At 42.4% G+C, this 23776-nt stretch overlaps 1 protein-coding gene and 1 non-coding gene across 4 annotated transcripts in view; both read right to left on the bottom strand.

Annotated features, from left to right (window-relative positions):
• The window catches only part of LOC124796245 (gamma-aminobutyric acid receptor subunit beta), a 621538-nt gene that overhangs the window by 514668 nt on the left and 83094 nt on the right, over positions 1 to 23776 (bottom strand). The window lies entirely within an intron of this gene.
• Trnal-caa lies at positions 20008 to 20082 on the bottom strand. Its single transcript has one exon. It is a non-coding gene; the product is annotated as a tRNA-Leu (tRNA).

Raw genomic sequence — 23776 nt, 5'->3', positions numbered from 1 at the left:
GTTTTCACATTTACTGTATGAAATTATACCACTAGGTGTGGTATTACTCAACCAGTAACCATCAAATCGTTCTAAAAACGTTTACTTAAGTATTTATGGCAACTTCATCTCTTTTTGGCTCCGGGAAAGAGGCATATCCTTCGACTTTGCACTACACTATCGCCCCTTCGAACGTTCCGCCGGCAGTTGCCAGAACCACGGCCGCCGTACCAATGCGGTGTCCCTAAGAATTACTTCGTTTACACGTCATTAATAGATTTCCAGCTTTGTACTGATATGAAGACTCAATTTATTATTAGTGGCGTTGTGCACGAAACGAGAAGTAGAAACACGAACTGCCGTTTCGTTTCTCCGCAACAGCTTATTTTCACCAGAAATCTGTCATTCATCAGCTGTAGCATCGAACTAATAATTGCATCATCAATCCAAAGTAAACTTGCGAATCAAACGATACAAAGTTAGGGCAATTACTTTTGAAGAGATGCACACCTGGGTACAATCATAGTTCCGTTGGCAACCGGAAACATTTTTCTATGGAACGATAAATATATAAACAGTTACAGCAATTACTTTACTTAATATTTTCATATCTATCGTTTTCGTTTGACTGCATCTTGTAGATTATATGATAGCAAACCAGAGATTTAGAAACTAGATTTCATTCTGTAAATAATTTAAATAGCAGATTCGATCTTCGACCATAATTTATTATTTATGAAATGAAGATTGAAGGAATGGAAAAATTTTAGCCTCCATTACCATCCACACTCGTAATGGCAACATACTGTCTTTCTGTGGGTCAGAGTGCGATTTTCAGATCCTTTAATCTGAAAAGTAGGCTAAAAAACTGCAAAACGGAAATAGATCGGACGACGTTACATAAATGGCAATTATTGTCGTATGGTGAAAGGAAGAATGTGATTTCTGGTGCGATAAGCACAATCAGTATAAAATCAAATAAGGGAATGCAGGACTACGACCGAGCGAGGTGGCGCAGTGGTTAGCACACAGGACTCGCATTCGGGAGACACGACGGTTCAATCCCGTCTCCGGCCATCCTTATTTAGGTTTCCGTGATTTCCCTAAATCGCTTCAGGCAAATGCCGGGATGGTTCCTTTGAAAGGGCACGGCCGATTTCCTTCCCCATCCTTCCCTTACCCGAGCTTGCGCTCCGTCTCTAACGATCTCGTTGTCGACGGGACGTTAAACACTAATCTCCTCCTCCTCCAGGACTACGTTTATTAACGAACAAGAAAATATGAATGCGGGTAAACTAATGTGTGCAGCCTAAGGAACGTATGATCTAGTCAAGAAAGACACAAAACCACGACCCATCATAATAGCATAGTAGCTATGTTGTGAAGAGGTGCGACAAATGTATGTCGAGAGTACTTTATGGGTGACGGAAATATGGTGTGGTATGGAATTCGACAGGAGCGAATGAAAGAGATTGAGAAGCAGAATGAGAACATGCCCTGGGGGAAAGGATATAAGGGAAATTGCCCTACATAATTTTGTGCAGAGCACAATTTAATCATTGCTACCACTTTAGTTTACGAATCATGAAAGAAGGTTGTTTACAGAAGAGGCTTGGAGACACCGAAAGGTTTCAAATATAAGTGTCAGTCAGATGGAAACAATAGAAATAGAAAAAAGTAAATAAACGGTTATTTGTTTCAAAAGAGGCTAACGATTTGCTTCGGGCGAAGAGATGCACGCCTGAGTACAATCGTGGTTCCGTTAGCAACCGCAGATATTTATCCATGAAGCGATAAATTTATAAACTGTTACCGCAATTACTTTTGAAATAATAAACAGTTTACTTAGTTTTTCATTTGACTGCCCCTAATAGATTATATGGTAGCAAACGATTGATTCAGAAACCAAATTTCATTCTGTAAATCACTTAATTAGCAGATTCGGATTTCGGCCATAATTTATTAGTTATGAAATGAAGATGAAAGCTGAAGAAGTTGCAGAAACGTTGGGATTTGGTTAATTGAAACAACCAAATTGTTGAGAATTGCAAAGGGAGCAGTACAGATCAAATGAAACATGCGAAATAAAGCATCAGAAATGAAGCAGTGTAACAGACTAACAGCTAGAAAAAGAGACAAGATCAAGTAGAAATGTTTGGTTATAATATGAGATTCGAATTTGATTGATGTGAAGAGGAAACATAAAATTCAGCAAATGAAGGAGGCAAAAGCGAATACAGACCAGTAAACAATGTAACTTTAAAATGAATGCAAAATACGAAGCAGGAATTGCTAGAGGAGAACTGCAGCAGAGGCGTACATTATTATAAAAAACGTAAATGCCACGAATAGAAAATTAAAGGAACGTCTGGAAAATAGGAAAGGAGCTGTATGAACATCAACGGGACGGCTGAAAACCAAGCGCTAACCAAAGTAGCGAAGGCTGAAAGACGGAAGAAACATATCGAGATGGTACATGAAGGAAAGAAAGCAGAAGATAATATTTTCGAAATGGGAGAGTTAGTGGAAGAGGTTGGGGATGTTATAATGGGAAAAACATTTGACAGAGCACTATAAGAGCTAGTTCGAAAACGGGCACCTGGAGCAGACGACATTACGTCAGATTCCCATGTTATTTAATCTATAAATAGAATAGGTAGTAAAGGAAACCCAAGAGAAATTTAAATAAGGAACTAAAATTTATGGAGAGAATGACGACACTATGATTCTGTTAGAGACGAAATGGACTTGGAAGAACTGTTGAATTGAATGGATAGTGTTTTTTTAAAAGACGTTATAATCATTAGTTCGGAAGCGAAATAACAGTAGATAGGCCTAACTGAAGTAAAGGGGATATAAAATTCAAGGTGTCAATAGAACAAAATTGTTTCAAATAACTGTTCATGTTGCATGTGAATTTAAGTGATAAAAATCCTTCTTTAAGGTATGTATCTGCAGAAGTCTTACATGGAAGTAAAACGTGTTCTATGAACAGGTCAGTTAATAGGTGAACAGAAGCGTTTAAAATGTTGTGTACCACAAAATTCTGAAGATGAGTTGGACAGATCAAGCTACTAGTGAATACGCACTGAGTCGAAGTGGCGATAAAGAATTTTACTGAAAAAAGTGCTCAAAACGGTTGATATCGCAATACTTAAGCAACAAGGAATAGTTAATTTGGTATTGGAATGAAGTGCGAGCGTAAAAGTTGTAGAGGGACGCCAAGGATTGACCACAAAAAATGTTGAAATGTGTGTGAATTCCTAAGGGACCAAACTGCTGAGGTCATCGGTCCCTAAACTTACACACTCCTTAAACTAGCTTATGCTAAGAACAACACCCACACCCATGCCAGAGGGAGGACTCGAACCTCCGGCGGGAGGGGCGCGCAATCCGTGACATAGCTCCTCAAACCGCGCGGCCATTCAGCGCGGCGATTGACTACAATAAGTTAGTTCAGGTGGATGTAGGTTGGAGCAAATATATGCAGATGAGACTTGAATGGGGTTCTCTAGTATGGAGAGCTGCATCGGACCACTGTTCTGAAGGTCAACTCGACATGAAAATCTGTTTGTCGTCCGGCAAGCGTCATGGGGTTGTGTATGAAACGCCTTCAGTTTATTCTAATTCTTCTAAGTAAAAGGTAAAAGAAATAAGAATCTGGTAACTGCTCTCGTAGGTCTCCGTGACATTCCTTCTCTACATCTTTTATTTTCGGGAGCAGCACGAACGTCTGCTGGCGCCTTCCAAGTGACTGAAGCCAGGAGCAACGTAAGCGATTTCGCTTTACCGTGAAATTACGTTATAAGTCAAAGAAAAAGAAATTGTTTACATTAGGGTCGACAGCGCAGTTCCTATCAGTGACACAAGGACATTACCTGGTCACATGTGATTTGATTACATTCAGATAGCCGGCCAGGGTGGCCGAGCGGTTCTAGGCGCTACAGTCTGGAACCGCCCGACCGCTGCGGTCCCAGGTTCCAATCCTGCCTTGGGCATGGATGTGTGTGGTGTCCTTAGGTTAGTTAGGTTTAAGTAGTTCAAAGTCTAGGGGACTGATGACCTTAGAAGCTAAGTCCCATAGTGCTCAGAGCCATTTGAACCAATTACATTCAGATAAACACCTGATACGTCGAATAGACCGTAAGCAATATTTCGTCACCTGTCTCCAGTTTGCATCGTTATGAATTCATTTCAGCATTGCCACAAGCTATCCAAAACTCATTTTAGAAAGTTATATGCTCTAGCACAGAATGCAGTAATGGTGATCACCCCCATTCCACGATGATCATCTTCAGGTCTAATTCGAAGAGCAAGCCAAACATACTCGTCTATGTTGTAGCAGCCGTCCTACAAAGGAAATACATGGTGCCCTATACAAATTTACTGACCGCTGTAGTGATATACCGACTAACAACTTCGTTTCACTAGAGTTTCCACAAGCGTTTAAGGGCTCGGAGATCTGAAGATACGCCGAACCGCCAAAGAAACTGGTATAGGCATGCGTATTCAAATACGCATGCCTATGTGAACAGGCAGAATACGACGCTGCGGTCGGCAACGCCTATAAAAGACAACAAATGTCTGGCGCAGTTGTTAGGTCGGTTACAGCCTCTGCAATAGCAGTCGGCGCACGAGCGATGGGACACAAAATCTCCGATGTAGTGAAGAAGTGGGTATTTTCCCTTACGACCATTTCACGAGTGTACCGTGTATATCAGGAATCCGGTAAAACATCAGATCTTCGACACCGCTGCGGCCTGCAAGAACAGGATCAGCGACGACTGATGAGAATCGTTCAATGTGACGCAAGTGCAGCCCTTCCGCAAATTGCTGAAGATTTCAGTCAATTATTCAAAATGACAGTCACAATCGCATTATTTATTTTCCTCCAACCAGTTTCAACCCGCGATGGGGTCATATTCAGGGCAATTTACACCATTTGGTCGCTCGCTGGAGTCGTCACACTGCCTGTGCACGGTTGGTGCTGGGCCATCAACAAGTGTCGGCGTGCGAACCATTCAACGAAACATCATCGATATGTGCCTTCGGAACCGAAGGCCCACTTGCGTACCCTTGATGACTGCACGACACAAAAGCTTTAGCCTCGCCTGGACCCGTCAACACCGACATTGGACTATTGATGACTGGAAGCATGTGCCTGTTCGGAGGAGTCACGGTTCAAATTGCTTCGAACGGATGGACGTGTACGGGTGTGGAGACAGCTTCAAAAATCTATGGACCCTGCATGTCAGCAGAGGACTGTTCAAGCTGGTGGAGGCTCTGTAAAGGTGTGGGGCGTGTGCACTTGGTGTGATACGGGACACCTGATAAGTCTAGATACGACTCTGACAGGCGGCAGCTACGTAAGCATCCTGTCTGATCACCTGCATCCATTCATGACCATTGTGCAGCCCGACGGACTTCGGCAATTGCAGCAGGACAACGCGACACCCCACACCCCCAGAATTGCTACAGAATGGCTCCGGGAACACTCCTATGAGTTTAAACACTTCCGCTGGCCACGAGACTCCCCAGACATGAACATTACTGAGCATTTCCAGATGCCTTGCAACGTGCCATCTCCTCGTATGCTTACGGATTTGTGGACAGTCCTCCAGCACTACTTCAGACACTAGCCGAGTCCATGCCACGTCGAGTTGCGGAACTTCAGCGTGATCACTGGGGCCCTACATGATGTTAGGCAAGTGTACCAGTTTCTTTGGCTTTTCAGTGTAGTTGTCATCCTATAGAACTGATTATTTATTTCTGACGGAATGATTCTTGCAGGTGTTTTATTAAAGTTAGGTGTTTATGGTATTTTCCGTGTGACAAAAGGTTATCTTTTATTTTAGCTGTTTTTGATTGTCTTCGGAATTTTGACTGAAAAAAAGAAACTTTTCAATGATTCGCGCATCGCTCTCGTCCGCAACAGTGAATATCTCTTACTTTGTCAAAAACCTGTCACTTTTGACGAAAACAATATACTTCATTCATCCGAACTGAATTTCAGCACCGAATCAACTTTTGTTTTACACACGACCGTTGTGGCTCCCAAGACCACTGTCCAGTGTTGCGTCGCAACTTAAGTGCGCCTTGCACCGGAATAGAGTCACCATAGATTGAGACAGCTACACTTGATAATGGCCGGAATAGATTCATGACTTTTGAGAGAGCCATACTTGATAACGGCCTCGGAGGTCGACCCGCCCATGTCAAAAATAAAAGTACAACTGGTGTAAAAATTCTACTATAATAATTCTCTACAGTTTTGGAAGCAATGTATCGTGTCTTTTTGGCGATTTTGGGGAGTGCGATGGACAGGAAAGCTAATTCATTCAAATCGACTAAACTGAAGAAAGCCTGCCAGCCGACTTCTATTGTTTTATCTCAAGGATATAGCAGTAACGCTAACGAGTTGTAGCATCCACCTGATCTACTCGTAAATTACGTCACAGTAGCCTTTGAAAAACAGATCGTGTGGTAAAATTCAGATGCTACTTGAAATATAGCCCAGCTTATTCAAAGTTACAATATTTCTCTCAAAACAATGAAAATCAGACAGATAAAAACTGTGTACCCGTGAAAGAAGAGGTCAGCTTTTAAATTACAATCTGGCTCATAGCTTTAATGTGCTAGGAAGTTTAATATCAGCACACAATTCATTCTGGACTGGAAATGTTTCAGAATGACCAGCTTCTACTCCGATTACTACTGGAAGCCAACCTTTGCGACCCATGAAAGACTTCACGACTGAGAAACGGAATAAGATGGTTACTGCTCTCAAAGATCACCTGTTCAGACTCCGAAGTGAAATGCTTCATCCATTCATCGGTTCTAAAAAGCGCGTATATTCGGTTTCATAACTTTTTCATGTGACAATATAATCTCAATAATTTAACGTGTATTCTGTCCGTAAGACTACAATGATGACCAAATTTCTGCCTCATTCTTATCAACAAGCCACATTTGTATAGTGTCCAGTTTTCTGATTATCAAAAGCATAACATGAAAATTGAGATATTTCATGTTTTCGCTATTTACGAGGGCTGAAGGTGTTTGTGAAAGGTAATTGATAGTGAAACGTCCTTGCGGCTAAGAAAACAAACACAATTCGGGAGAATTTATTTGATACACATGGCAAATGTTACAAGAAAGAATAGTAAAATATTGTAACGTAGTTTATGTGATTATTATTCTATTCTTATTTATGCTTCCCCACCGTTTCTTTTACTTGGCAGTAGGAACCCCGTTCCCAGTTTAGCAGAAAATTTCGCCACAAGCTGACGCAAAAAGTCCCAGAGGCGTGGAGCAAATGGAAGCCAGTAAGACACCCTTTCGCAAGAAGTTACAAGCGGACTCTGCTAACTCAGCGGAAATCTCTTCCTGGATCTCGTAGTGGACTCGTTTCCATGTATCCAACTTCGACGACTGCTGCCAGTTCTGTAACACCGCTGACACTGCGGAAGTATGAAAGGGGACGGTAGCAACGGCGAACTTGGATTACCACATGTCCAGGCCCGGCACCGAGACACTTCCTTGATCTACGAGTGCTGTTCAGAAAGTAACGGACGTTTTGAAATAAAAAATTAGCAATATGGAAAATCCAAATGTTATTATATACATTTTAAAGTTACGCTGTTAAGCTGTTTTTCTACGTAACTGCCATTCACACTGAGGCACTTATCACACAGCGGCACAGGTTTTCAACACCGTTTCTGTAGAAATCTCCCGCCTGCGATTCCAACCGTTGGTTTATCGGCATGCAGTTTGGTGTCAATATCGGAGCACTGTGTAGCGAGCCATGTCTTCATTGCTGAAGAGAGGTGGTAGTCACTCGGCGCCAAATCCGGGCTGTATGGTGGATCATCAAACACCTCCTATCCAAAAGCTCGTATGAGCTCTCAGGTACGATTGGCCTTGCCTGGACGTGCGCTGTTGTGAAAAAACAAAACTCTTCCTAGACACTTCTTTTGTATCTCGCGCCTTAAATTTATCAGTGCTGGCCGGCCGCTGTGGTCGAGCGGTTCTAGGCGCTTCAGTCCGGAACCGCGCTGCTGCTGCGGTCGCAGGTTCGAATCCTGCCTCGGGCATGGATGTGTGTGATGTCCTTAGGTTAGTTAGATTTAAGTAGTTCTAAGTCTAGGGGACTGATGACCTCAGATGTTAAGTCCCATAGTGCTTAGAGCCATTTGAACCATTTATCAGTGCTGTAATCGTGAAACTATTATTTAGTCGAATTTTGTGTTGATTTTCATCGCCGGTTCGTCAGTCATAAGGCAAGCAGTTGTCATCATGAACTCTGATACGGGCACATCACAAGATCGCGATAAATTTCAATTGGTTTACGGATTTTTGCCACCAAACAATCCTTATCGCGGAACGCACCTCATAAATGGCGGGATTAACTACTGCAGTGCACATTTTAACACGCCACAGAAAGCAAAGTAGCAGAGAAACAGACCAGACGCTACCGCCGCTGAATGCATTCTGAATGTACGAACGTTATGGTACCAGATGGCGGCTGTAGCCCACGTCGCCACCACGATAGACCAAACGTCTGTGATTCTCTGGATAGCCTTCGTACATAACACTGTAGGAAGTCGAACCACCATAAATATTGCCCGTTTCAGCTGTGCCGTTACTGTCATCATCTGCTGACAACTACCACAGGCACTCAACGCCAGTCAACGACCTGAGATGTATCATCTAGCTGCTGCTACTAGATGCTGCCATTGCTCTCTGCTCAGCTACTGGCAACACCTAGATCTGATGGCACTGGAAGTCAAACCGGGCCCTTCCAGCTGATGGACCATCTACTGACCGACTTCCCCCGACTTCAGGGTGCGTAACTGGGGGCCCATGGTCCACATTTAGAACTGAGTGGCTGCCGAGCCATCGATTGCTGTGTATAGGTACCCTCTGCTACCACAAACGTGTCCCTGTATATCACTGTTGCCACACCCTGTGCCGGGTCCTTCCTTCCACTTTACATACTCGAGTTAGTTTCCACACTAAGTCGTGCATCTGCACCAGCAATGTGCCCGACCTCTGCAGAGTTTGCCACAGTGGCATGTTGACTTCATACCTGGGGCATGACACAGTGCTAACCCACCTGTGTGTTGACAATCTAGGCGTTAGCTGTTACATGCCACTTGTTGAGCTAAGCACACTTCCATGACTGGGGCAGCCTGTGTCTGAGGGGTCCTGTCCATAATTTGGTAACATGGTGCGACTGCTCTACTTATTGTGCAGAAAAAACGAATCTTTGCAACTACTATTCCCATGGCTCGAAGTTGGAGGTTCACCTGGCTCCATGAAGGTGGCGCCTGCTAATGGGCATCAACGTCGTTTCGGGGTACCAAATCACACCCGCCATCCTGACGCCCCATAACAACTGGTACCAAAAGTGGGCAGTGGACCCGCCATAAGAGGCATGAGATGTGGCTGACTGCTGACGACTAGATTTAGAATTGACTGGCCAAGCGGATCTGAGACGACGTCAGCAGCTGTAACAAATAGCATCAAGAACACAGTGGCGTGAATGAAGTGACTCATTGTTTTGTCCGCAGCTCGTGGACGTGCGGTAGCGTTCTTGCTTCCCGCGCCCGGGTTCCTGGGTTCGATTCCCGGCGGGGTCAGGGATTTTCTCTGCCTCGTGATGACTGGGTGTTGTGTGATGTCCTTAGGTTAGTTAGGTTTAAGTAGTTCTAAGTTCTAGGGGACTAATGACCGTAGATGTTAAGTCCCATAGTCCTCAGAGCCATTTGAACCTTTTTGAACTCATTGTTTTGTTACCTTTGTGTTTGTTTTCCTTGCAAATGTTATTGCTCATTCAGTTCGTTAAGCTGGATGAGGATATAGATTTCGGTCAGTAGAATGGAAACGCAAGAGAGGGGTTATAGTTATCGATCCTATGAGGTGTGTGATATAATCTGTTAAGTCATAGTGTGCCCTGTATAGAATCAGTCCCAGTAACGTTTTCTATGTGGTTTCGATATGGGCATTATGTTAGCCAGTGCCCTGAATCCAGATGGCTGGTGATTAGGTGCAAGACTTGGGAGTAATAATTTGTGGTGTAGTTATCTATACTTTTATGCTTTCCGTTTTGTTTGTTGTTTCTTCTGTTACTTTTCCTATGACAGGCTTCACACTGACCGCATCAGAAGTTCTGGGGATTACCACCCAGCAATCCGCACAGTGCTTATTGGAGCAAGTAGCTCAGCTGAGAGTAGAAAATGCTGATCGGCATTAGCAATAAGAGAGTACAGGGATCCGTGCAGTTCCACTGCTTCCCTTTCAGATTCAGCTATCGCTGGGAGGCTGTACTAGCATTTATAAATAACCTATTGACAGCTGTAAGTCTGGAATTTTGGGCATGAGCATTTATTACAGCTGACCAAGTTGATCTCAACAGGAGAAGTGAAAATGTGTGTTATGTATCACGAGGACTTCTCAGACATTCTACGAACTTATGAAAAGCCTGGTAGAATGTTATATGAGGCAGAATAGCTGCAGATTCTATTGTGAACAATTAAATGAGGCGTTGGAAACGCAAAACAGATCCGTTGACAGTATTGTAGTTAGGATACAGTGGATCAATGTGAGTACCTATAAGTTGACAGATAATGATAAAAGGAATAGAATCATTCTGCAGGAAGCGGAACATAAGGCATTACACGTTATTAAGGGGACTGTTACTGATGTGTCAAGAATGGTGTGTGCACAATTTCGAAAGGATCGTGCTGACGAATTGCCAAACCAATGACAGTGGAGAAAACAGATGCGGCGACGAAAGTCTGTGATGGAAGAAACATCTTCTCATTGTGGACATCCACGTCATATGGGAAAAAGAGTGTATCCAGTAACAGTGTAAGAAATGTGGGATAGTGGTGCACCAAGAGTGGGATTGCAAAAGTAAGGTATATAATGGAACAGGAAAGAATATAAGTAATCAACCGTTTAACAACAGTGGGGACCTCAGGTCAGCCAAACGGCAGTCCCAATAAGTTTTAATGGTACAGGAATGTGTGCAGAGGCGAATGTTGCTTGATTGCCGTAACAGATGGTACGAAGATTTTTTATTGGACACGGATACTCACATGTCTTTTTTAAGTCCAGACATCTTGGGAAAAAGAAACTTATACTCTCCACATAATAGGCTATGTGACATGAGGAGTAATGATGAGTATTCACTATGGTTGGAGACATTAAATTTTTGGGATGGAGGAAAGCAAATCGAGGAAGGTATGGAAACTATGCTTCATTTAGGTACAGAGTACTGCATGATCAGAGGGTTAGGTTTCCCGTATGGGCATCATGTTAAAGCTTGGGGAAACGTTGTTCCATCTGGTGCAGATTGTTGTCAGTAACTTACCACTGCAAGGTTTGTCTATCATCATAGTCAAACCCATTAAACTCTGTGTGAAGTCATGAAGGTTCAGTCCACATGATAAAGTTCTGCAAGGTACAGGGAAACTACTTTGGATGAACATAGGAACTGATCTACCAGTAAATGTAGAATCACTGAAAGAGAACGATGGATAAGGTAAAGCACAACATTTTGCGCACAGGGCTTTTGTGTACATACAAGAAATAGATGATGAAAGAGTAATGTCTGTCAGCGTGGATAATTTTTGTATCGATGGTGTAAGCCTGTCAAAGGCCAATTGAGATGTTACAGACAAGGATGATATAGAGAGAAAGTCTCCAGAGTAAAAGTGGAACATTGAAAATGATATAAAAAATTCCACTGGAGGAATTACTGTTTGAATTTGAGGGCCAGTTTAATCCTCATGAGCTGTTGCCAGGAAAACTGGTGATGCAGCAAAGTATTCCAATTGGGTCACCATTGTACCACAAGCTGTATAGTGTTCTCCATCACCTACAATTGCCAATGGAACACTTCATTAACCAGCAATTATGCAATGGGGTCACTGAGGAAAGGAGTAGCCTGTGAGGTGCAACTGTCATCATGTGCCAAGGAAATCCTCACAAGGGACCAAGAAATATCGTTTCTGCTGTAATTACACGTAATCTCAAGGTATGTTTGATTACAGGTATATTCCAATACTGAATATGACAGAAACCCAGGACGACATGGGTATCATAAGTTGGAAGTAGTACCAGGGGACCGACCAGAAACTGCATTAATGGTTTCTTTGGTCATCGCCAGCATCAGAGAATGGCGTTCGGTTTGAAAAATACACCAGCCGCATTTCAGGAATTGTTGGTTCGAGTTTTGAGAGAGTTAAAACCGAAATTGTGAATGATGTATCTTGATGATATTGTTTTTGCAAAAAAGATGAAGGAACATGTACACTAGTTGAGAGAAGTATTTAAAAGACTACATTCAACGCACCTGACCCTTAGTATAGAAAAGAGACATTTTACATTGAAGGAAGTAAATTAATTGAGACAAATAATTACCCAAGACGGACTAAGAACACGTCCAAGGTTAGTGAATGCTGTACAAAGCTTTCCATCTCCTCAGATGAGTAAGGAATTGCAGTCGTTTTTGAGACTGGTGAATTGCTATAGGAAGTTGGAAATGGGATTTGCAGATATAGTGCAACAACTACCACATTTGTTAAAAACGGTCGTGAAGTTCCAGTGAATACCAGAGTGTGATATCATATTTGCAAAAATAACAGAATTAACAACCACTCTTGTGTTCTTCTTTCCAGAGTTTGAAAAGGAATTCATTTTGTGATGTTATGCTAGCAAACACATTGTGGGTTGTGTTTTAAGTCAGGAGGTACACGTTATGGAACATTCAGTCATGCATCACAGCAGTCGAACAAAGCCAAAAATAGTATTAATTTCCCGCTGAAAACATTTTAAGTTTATGTACAACATGATTTACTTCCTCTGCTATTTATACAGCTACAAACAGATACACATCACTGACATGGTTGTTGGGATTGAAGGATCCATCAAATAGCTTTACATGTTGGGCCTCAGACGTGGCAATAAACAACTAATGGGAATGGGGTTAGCAGGGAAAATGGTGTAATTATGACACTAGGTCATAGGCTAGCAGAATGTCAGAGAGTGCAAGCTGCTCACACAGATTTCAAGCTATTCACAATGCAGCATCAAGATATTATTATAACAACGAGACTTGGCCCTCATGTAGTAGTCTGTGACAGGCTATAGGAAGAAATATTAAAGGAAGCAAATAGTTACAATTATCCAATCCAGTCATCAGGGACATAGAACAACAGACCAAAGAGTACCTGACTGTTATTGGTGGGGAAACTTGCCTCTGTAGCCAAGGTTGCCCATGCAGTGGTGCTCGGTTCGAATCCTGGTGGTGTATGAAATTGTCAATACCAGTATTTGGCCATCAAGGGGAGGAGAGATGGTGGCCACCTACACTACAATACGTGCACACATATCATTAGGGTTATCTATACTCAGCAGATACACTTGTACACACAGCTTTCATTCTTCACTATCGAAAGGTGCTTGGGGGTGGAAAAACTTTTCCAGATAGGTAGCTCAACCTGCCCGTTAGGGTCTCTCAGCCATTCGTAACATACGATTTTACTACTGGTGAAGAAATAAACAAGATTTAGAACAGTATTTAAAAAACTGTGAACCATATGCACAATGTACAGGTTTAAGTTATCAGTGTGTGCTGCTACAAAGATTACTGGAAGCTAATAAGCTTGTGATGACTGGAACGGATTTTTGCAACTTTTTAGCCAACAGTAACCCTTTCTCTCACACTATTGGAATGAGCGCTATTACAAATCAACAAGCTGAAACTATAGTGAAATTGAAGATGAATAATCGATTGTTAAATCTAGCTCTACCAAAGACAATAATTATGGATCTGGCCACCAACATTATTTTGAATTAGTGAAACAGTTACGCCAGTTGGTATGTACTGGAATGCTAAGAACAAGTCTGTTACATTTGCACATTAATGGAAGCGTGGAACAGGCACATTGGATAATAGGTAAGATGCTTAACTACTACGTGCATAGCTGTCCTAACGAAATGGTTCAAATGGCTCTGAGCACTATGGGACTCAACTTCTGAGGTCATCAGTTTCCTAGAACTTAGAACTACTTAAACCTAACTAACTTACGGACATCACACACATCCATGCCATAGGCAGGATTCGAACCTGCGACTGTAGCGGTCTCGTGGTTCCAGACTATAGCGCCTAGAACCGCATGGACAATCCGGCTGGCAGCTATCCTAACGATTGGGAAACTTTCTTGTAATATGTGGGGGCTGCTTATAACGTGATAAGCCACATGAGCATAGGTCTATCACTGTATGAGGTGGCGTATGGTCGAAAAAGCAAGTAGTCAGCAAGGGCAGGGAAGAATTGTGTACCCATATGGTATTTCGTAAGAAGGTTGAAGAAAGTGTGGAAATGGGTACAAAAAATTAATACCAAGGTATCACAACATCAAGAGAAATTAGTTCAACACAGTGCTTAATTACCAGAATATCATGTAGTTCAATGAGTGATGCTGTCAAGCCCCTTATATATCATTTGGTACCAAGGCCCATATCAGCTTACTGAGATGACTTCAGCAGAGAGTGTTAAGCTCAAATTGCAAATTCATATGGCCATCATACAAGCTGGGCGTATTCATTCTTTTACAGGTGGACCAGATTCGTTGCCACCTGTCAAGCAGCACTCTTTCAGAAGGAAGGAGGGAGGATGAAGAAAAGGGGAACGCAGACATATTTGTGCAAGCTGCACACATGGTTATGCGTATGTTGAAATTGCGAAAGGAGGAGTTGTAATTAAGATGTGAGTTCTGTTGTAGATGATTGCACAGGATGGTCATACCATAACCAGAGTCGCACTATGGAAAACATGGAGGCGAATGTTTTGGGCAATGCCCAACCTGTAGAGTACAGACTGTGCCAGGAGCTTGTGAGGTACAATTATTCTTAGGTGACACAGAAGGGAAGGACACTCATGAAACATCTTGGCATCACAACCATATTTTCAGAGAGCTGGGATGCACTGTGTATATTCCCTGTACCAACCACAAGTAATTACCATGAGCTACTGTGAGCAGATATGAAAGGGTCGGAAATGCACAGCAGCGGTATAATACTAAATGACACGACTTGAGACAGCTTGGGATCAAATTTCCATCTTCCAGCTGCCATAACAGGAGCTAATATATTATTTGTTGCAATGGCTGCACAAATATCTATATGTGCTCCCAGTCCAAATCGTAACCTACTTCAGTGGTACCTTAGATACTGATCTGGACAAGTTAATAGCAACACAGAAAGGATATATTAGCAAAGAGCCGAAGCTTCAGCACGTGACACAGAGTCATGGCAATAAATGTATAAATCTCAGGAAAAATGTCGACTTTGAACGTTGTCTGTGCATCCTATGTCTGTTTAAGGTGGGGTACTGCCCACACATGTGGTATCCTGGTACACCAAATACCGACCAATGGGCTTACAATTAACAAATGGTTATTAATTAAGTACACAGCCAGTGAAAACTACTGTGCAAGGACATTTTGAAGTTTCTCAATTCAATTTTTTTTTCAGAAGTATTCAATTTATTATACCTTGCACGGCTGGCCAATTTCGGCCTCATAGGCCATTTCAAGTACAGTGGGTTTCAATGTGTTGCACAATTATCTATCAACACCTACTGCCCTGGAAAATGGCATGTAAGGCGGAAATTCACCAATCGTGCAAGGCATAAATTGAATACTTGTAAATAACACCTTTGAGGAAAACTTCAAAATATCCTTTAAGAGAGATACAGCTGGGGTACCACACAAGGAGAAAATGCTTGTGGTTCAGGGTAAATTAGTATAAGGAAAACATGAATGAAATGTACAGAAACGTGAAGATGTAACATGTGTTATTAAGTTATTTTCTCAGATGTTGCCAGTCGGCTATCAAGTGCATCAGATCTTCCAAAGAGGGGAGGCATTGCACCACGAAAATGCATAAGCAGGTTGCAGCAGTAGCGACATGGATTATCACAAGCCCAGGCCTACCACCAAGCCACTGAGCCACTACCTTGGTCTAATTAATGAGGAACGAAGGTTACGCAAAGCAGTGGTGCGTCGAACCGCCATAAATGTTGCCTGTTCAGCTATGCATTGTCTGTCATTGTCTGCCGACACTCACGAGAGGCACGGGTCATATAGCTACTGACAGCTAGTGCAGAACTACTGGCAGTGTCTGTGCTTGATGCCGCTGAGAGTCGAACAGTTGCCTTGAAACTGTTGGACCATCTGCTTGCTTCAGCATGCCTACCTCAGGGTCCACAGTCCACATCTGGGCCCGAGCGGCTGCTGAGCCGCCGCCTGCCCTTTTGGGGACACTATTATTGCAGGCTTGTCCGTGAACATCACTGTTGCCACATCACTGTTGCCACATCCTGGTCTGTGTCCCTTGCTTCAAAAATGCATGCAAGACTCGTACATCTGCACCCGCCAACGTGACCTACTTCTGCAATGTCTGTTTGCCGACTGCCTTCCTGTGGCCTGAAACAGCGGTACTCCTCTGGTGATCTGACAGATATCTTCACCTCAGCTTCCACCTGCCAGACGGGGGACGCTACACAGTTGCTGTCACATGAGGGTGCTTGTTGAACTAAACACACTTATGAACCTGGATCACCTTGTGTTGCTGGACGGTGACCACCAACTGGTAACACTATGCCTTACGACTGCTGTACGTTTATCATGAAATAAATTAATCTATGCAACTGTTGTTTCTGCCAATTCCTGCCAGACGTCCACCTTGCTCCATGAACATGCTGTGCTGCCGGTCGACACTAAACACCATCACAATCTGCAGCAGGGTATCCAATCTCTCCCTCCATCCTGACACCCTAGCACATTTACGATAGGTAAAACTACTGGGTTTTAATCAAGCTTAGGATTCTATGTAATATTACACATATATTATGTTTTTACACAAAAATATGTGAGTACTTCACTAAGACACAGAGGTTTCTTTTTGGGAATTACATGAAATATTGAACAGTTTAATCATAATAGTGAAATGTTAGTTTTTCAGAGAAATTCAAAGATTGGCCTTCATCAGTACACTGCTACATTGAAAAAATCAGTACATTGTTTTAGGAGGTAAAGAAGTTAGTATAATGATCATTATTAGGAAAAATTTGAGAAAACTTTGACAACAAGTAACAAATTCCCTATTGTACCACGTTAACTCACACTGATATCGCATAACCTTCCAAAATAGCTAGTTTTGGGCAATTACCATCATCTAGCATAGTCTACATACAGTAACTGTGCAAGCAGCTCCCAAGGAATCAGAAGCTGGCGAGAATGGATGTTTACTTGAACCATACGTCCGTATGCTCGCAGGAAGGTGGACAGTGAACTAAAAAAATTATGAGATATTATTATATTTGAGTTACGCTGTACACATCCTTTCGTGACGCATTTGATTGTATTAACTATCACTTCCCCCAGAAGAAAGTTGCTTAGCTTCTTTTTTGAACGTAGGATGTTCACTCATGGGCTGGTTGCAAGTATGCAGAACAGAACGTTGAACGAAACTACTCTTAAATGGGCAGTTAAAAACAAAAGACGGAAGCTCTCGAAGGGATTTTTTACATCTAGAGGACGCTAATCTACTTGTAACCAAAATAAACTTAATGAACAAGTGAAAAAAATAGATGGAGGACGCCAATAATCCTCTTAGAGCAGCGATATCCTCAACGTGACTCCAATTACTTCGGTTGTTTAATGCTTCGCGTTCGACAAGGATGTGCAGGACAGCGTGGACATCTGGACCAAAAATTGTCAACACTGGAGATTCAACACTGACGCTAATGTTGCTTCAACGACAGCAGCGGCTTTTGTATATTTACAAATGAATTGCAATCACATTATTTTTTATGTCAATGGGATTTAAACATTTTTGTTACCATTACTACTGAACGCGATTAGTATGAAATTATACTTCCGACAAACGATAGCAACGAACTCAACTTTAGAAGCAAAAAGTGTTATAATTTATACTTTAAAAGTGACGAAAGATAAATAACATTTAATTAATAAGCAAGCAATTAAAATCCACCCAGTTTTGTAATATTCTTTTTTTTCTGTTTACTAGGCCACGAAATGATGAGTCAATGGATCGATTAGTGCCGCTTATGTCTGATTAAAGTTTGAATAACCAGCTTGAGTAGGCCAACGCAAGGTACAAATCACGCTCGACGTTCATTCACTTCTTATGTTTTGCTTTCTTTGGTACTGTAGTAGGAAGTATAATTTCACAGTAGCAAGTCTTAAGAAATGAAATCTGTGTTATTAAGACTATTTCTGATAGTAATGCATACTCGATAACGTTCATTCGAAAGGAAAGAAAATTACCTGCTAACGTGCTGTCTTCTCAGAATTAATGATGTGGTACTTTGGCTCAAATTTCCTGATCTTAGAACGACCAAAATTAGATATCGAGATTTTAAAATCGTTGCTAACAGATTTTAGCAGTCTTCGTTGGGCTATTATACACTGGTCAAAGTCTTTTGTGCAATTATCTCTCAAATCATTAATTTTTTCTGTATTACTTTTTTTTTGTAAACAAGGCCTCAAGCTGACATGTATGTTGGCCCACTTGTAAATTTCCCACTCTTCGTTTGGATCACTATTTGAGCATTTTTTAGTTAGCCTGTTACTTGCTAGATGAAGCCCATCATTTGCAGAAAGATGTAGAAGAGGACTTTACCTTATAATGGATGTAAAGTGGTTAGTAACTATACAGATGACGATGACAGAAGAAACCTAAGTTTAATGAAATAGAGATAATTTAAAAGAAAGCTAAATAAAAGGACTAAGCAATAATCTACATTTATATATAAACCCTGAAAGCATTGTACAGTGCATGGCAGAACATTTGATTGTTGCGCAAACTTCTATGGGCACAGGTTCTCTAAATGCGCCCAACAGGATTTTATTAGGATTATGGCGTCTTTCTTCTGAGGACTCCCATTTAATTTCGTAGAGCACAGTGAGGTGATACCGAACTAATGATCCTACCTACTACATTTTGAACTATGGTAGGGAGTCCAAGTTAAACTGTTAAAGTCCTCTTGCAACTGACTGCTTAAATCAGTAAAGCGGCCTGAGAAGTTCAGGTTTATGCTACCTGTAACAGGTTCCTGTCTGCTAAAGAAGTGTGGTTTTGAAAGATATCTTCATGCAGATGACAGCTTCATTATTTCAGCTTTTGTACGTGATTTAATTTACAAAAGCATTGCAGTTTTGCACAACCTTCTCAGACATTTATGTTTACCCCTGTACTCATTGTGATAACCCTACTTCATGTCACTTGTTAGTATTACCCCTGAATACATATAGTGTGATGTCATGAACTGAAGATACTCAGCGTGAATACTGGATTCTGCCAGTGTCGGAATCTTTCTGTTCGTTATTGGTATTACATTGCATTTATCAGCTTTCAGAAAGAAGTACTATCCGATACACAAAGCGGAAATTTTGTCCCAATCAGTCTATATTTCCTCATTACAACACAACACGATATTTTTCTATAGGTAACAGCATCTTCACAGAACAAACTTGTACGGCCACTTGATTTTATTTCGGAGTGGCCGTGCGGTTCTAGGCGCTTCAGTCCGGAACCGCGTGACCGCTACGGTCGCAGGTTCGAATCCTGCCTCAGGCATGGATGTGTGTGATGTCCTTAGGTTAGTTAGGTTTAAGTAGTTCTAAGTTCTATGGGACTTATGACCTCAGCAGTTGAGTCCCATAGTGCTCAGAGCCATTTGAACCATTTTTTTTAATTTTATTTCATAAATCGTTTAAGTGTGTTTGGAACTTAAGATGTCCCAGTATGGCTCCTTGTGAAGCATCTAGTGTGTGACTTCCGCTTTTGAAGAAGATGGCCCTTGCGGTATAATGTAACAGGTTCTAATAGTCGAATATTCATCGAGCCATTCACATATACTATCTGTTAAGCAAGATCGTAATCGGTTTAATCAGTAGAAAAATGAAACTTCCTGACAGATTAAAATTTTGTACCGGACCGAGACTCGAACTCGGGACCTTTGCCTTTTGAGGGCAAGTGCTCTACCAACTGAGCTACCCAAGCTGTGAGGACGGGTCGTGAGTCGTGCTTGGGTAGCTCAGTTGGTAGAGCACTTGCCTGCGAAAGGCAAAGGTCTCGAGTTCGAGTCTCGGTCTGGCACACAGTTTTAAACTGTCAGGAAGTTTCATATCAGCGCACACTCCGCTGCAGAGTGAAACTCTCATTCTGGAGTAGAAAAATGTATTTGACAACAAACTAAAACATACATGTAGATAATACACGAACAAAAGAATTAATGACACATGCAGTCTCTCGCAGTGTCGAAAATTGCTTGGCATCTCCGAGGCATATTTGAAAGGAAGTGTTACGCATATTCACGTAGAATAGTCCTCCAAATGCATCGAACTGCGTTGACAGCTGTTTCAAAGTGAAGATCTTTTTCTTTACTACGGCTTTTTTTAATGTAAGACCATACATTTCAGTAGGTGTAGCATCAGGCGAGTGTGAGGGACTCTCCAATACCTGCAGGCATTTCTCCTTTTAATCCAGTGGATACAAAACCTGCTGTTGGGCTTCAGATCATTGTGCTCCTGCAGTATCCAGTCTCAATTTTTGTCAATGAACCAACATTTGGCCGCCGGCCGGAGTGGCAGAGCGGTTCTAGGCGCTTCAGTCTGGAACCGCGCGACCGCTACGGTCGCAGGTTCGAATCCTGCCTCGAGCATGGATGTGTGTGATGTCCTTAGGTTAGTTAGGTTTAGTAGTTCTAAGTTCTAGGGGACTGATGACCTCAGATGTTAAGTCCCATAGCGTTCAGTGCCAACCAACATTTGGCCATCAGCATCATGATAAACGCGATTCATGTCTCTTCTTGGTATCTCAGTTTCGAATTCAAAGTAAACTAAGGCTTTATGAACATTGCACGAAGGACTCAGGTTCCCTCCATTGGGTAATGAAGGCGATATCTTTACCATCTGTGTGTAGTGCCAAGTACTTTATTACTTAACAGATTGTGTGTGAAGATATGTTTTTATTGCTGATAAGATTTCATTTTGGCGCCACAGGCTAATAATGTCCAGGTTGGGATCACTGTTTTACAACAACTGTGGTTTCCTTGCCTTACACGAATCAGGTTCTTTTAGTGAACTATGTGTGGATTATATACGCTCCCACGCCAGCTGTGGAGAAAGAGTTTGCTGTTGAGCCTCGGCGACATATGTCCAGTGCTGTCCTTCGGCCGTACATTAGCGTATTGTCTCTTGTCCGGCTGGTGGCAAAGGACATGCTCAGAGACGTCCCCTGCCGCTGGGTGGGTAGGCAGCCGCGCGACACACGCTGGCGCGGCTCTCGGCTCCACCCAGGCGGCAGCGGCAGCGGCAGCGGCAGCGGCAGCGGCAGCCGGCACTGTGCAGCGGCGTCCCGGGCCGGAGCGGCGCCCGCGCTGAGCCTCGGCGCTATTGATTGGCCGCCAGCCGCCACCCAGCCGGGCAGCGCCGCAGCTGCGCCCGCCCGCTGCCTAACGAGCGCCGGCACCCGCGGCCTTCACCCACCTCGTGCTAATGCCACACTACTGACGGCATCACTCCCTCATTTCGCACCGCTGCCGTTGCAGGCATTCCGAAGTGGTTTCAGTCCTCCTAAATATCGGGCTTTCAACACTAGGTGACCAAAGCTTTCAATTCATCGAGATATCGAACTATCACCACTAGGCGACCAAAACTCTCTAGACATACACTGATAGAAAAAATCGCAACACTAAAAAGCAGTTAATGCGCATTTTCGAAATTTCGGGAATACATTTGTCTTGGTAACGTATTTGAGTGCTTAACCATTGCAAGATCACAGGTTAATGTATGACGAGATATGTTGTTGTTGTGGTCTTCAGTCCTGAGACTGGTTTGATGCAGCTCTCCATGCTACTCTATCCTGTACAAGCTTCTTGATCTCCCAGTACCTACTGCAGCCTACATCCTTCTTAATCTGCTTAGTGTATTCATCTCTTGGTCTCCCTCAACGATTTTTACCCTCCACACTGCCTTCCAGCACTAAATTGGTGATCCCTTGATGCCTCAGAACATGTCCTACCAATCGATCCCTTCTTCTAGTCAAGTTGTGCCACAAAATCCTCTTCTCCCCAATTCTATTCAATACCTCCTCATTAGTTATGTGATCTACCCATCTAATCTTCAGCATTCTTCTGTAGCACCACTTTTCGAAATCTTTTATTCTCTTCTTGTCTAAACTATTTATCGTCCACGTTTCACTTCCATACATGACTACACTCCATACAAATACTTTCAGAAACGACTTCCTAACACTTAAATCAATACTCGATGTTAACAAATTTCTCTTCTTCAGAAACGCTTTCCTTGCCATTGACAGTCTACATTTTATATCCTCTCTACTTCGACCATCATCAGTTATTTTGCTCCCCAAATATCAAAACTTATTTACTACTTTAAGTGTCTCATTTCCTTATCTAATTCCCTCAGTGTCACCCGATTTAATTATTACATTCCGTTATCCTCGTTTTGCTTTTGTTGATGTTCATCTTATACCCTCCTTTCAAGACATTGTCCACTCCGTTCAACTGCTCTTCCAAGTCCTTAGCTGTCTCTCACAGAATTACAATGTCATCGGCGAACCTCAAAGTTTTTATTTCTTCTCCATGGAGTTTAATACCTACTCCGAAATTTTCTTTTGTTTCCTTTACTGCTTGTGCAATATACAGATTGAATAGCATCGGGGAGAGGCTACAACCCTGTCTCACTCCCTTCCCAACCACTGCTTCCCTTTCATGTCCCTCAACTCTTATAACTGCCATCTGGTTTCTGTACAAATTGTATATATATATATATATATATATATATATATATATATATATATATATATATATGTGATAAGAAATTGCAAATGTAAAATTATCGTACAAATTATTCCATTTCACCATAGCGCGATGGTACGGCAACCTTCTATTGATGCTGTTTAAAAAACAGTCGTAGGTTGCTCGCCCCGATAGGCCATCATCAGGTTATCTGAAAATGTAAGAGGATAACTTGTCCCCAGCTCGTGGTCTCACGGTCGCATTCTCGCTTCCTGAGCACAGGGTCCTGGGTTCTATTCCCGACGGGGTCAGGGATTTTCATCTGCCTCGAGTTGACTGGATGTTTGTGCTGTACTCATCATTTCATCATCATTCATGAAAGTGGTAACACTGGACTAAGCAAAAGTTTGGAATTTGTACGGGCGCTAATAACCGCGCAGTTGAGTGCCCCACGAATCAAGCATCATCATCAAGAGAGTAAATCCATTGGGGTCCTATCCTGGACTACTAAAAGTCAGAATAATCTTCAAAACCGACCGAATAAAATTGTATAGAGAAACGTAATGTACCTCATGTTAAATAATCGGATTTTTTTTTGCCAAAAAGTATCCATCAAGAAGGCAAGACTCCAAAATAAAACGCACTAAAAGGCAACCTACAAATAAAAAATTTTAGAAGTTAATGAAATAAAATTTCCGTGATCAGACATGAGTAGAGAACGAAGGAAAAACCGAAGAATGCGTAGTATCTCATGGAGGCGACGACAGGCATAGCAGCGCAGAACAGAACCTCTTTTCGAGAGGGTGCGTTTCTGGATGAGGTACCGAGTATATTGCTTCCCCCTACTTATACCTCCCGAGGAGATCACGAATGTAAAATTAGAGAGATTCGAGCACGCATGGAGGCTTTCCGGCAGTCGTTCTTCCCGCGAAC

The sequence above is a fragment of the Schistocerca piceifrons genome, chromosome 4 (assembly GCF_021461385.2).
Source record: "Schistocerca piceifrons isolate TAMUIC-IGC-003096 chromosome 4, iqSchPice1.1, whole genome shotgun sequence".
In the NCBI taxonomy this organism is placed as follows: domain Eukaryota; kingdom Metazoa; phylum Arthropoda; class Insecta; order Orthoptera; family Acrididae; genus Schistocerca; species Schistocerca piceifrons.
This window is presented reverse-complemented; position numbering and strand designations above follow the sequence as displayed.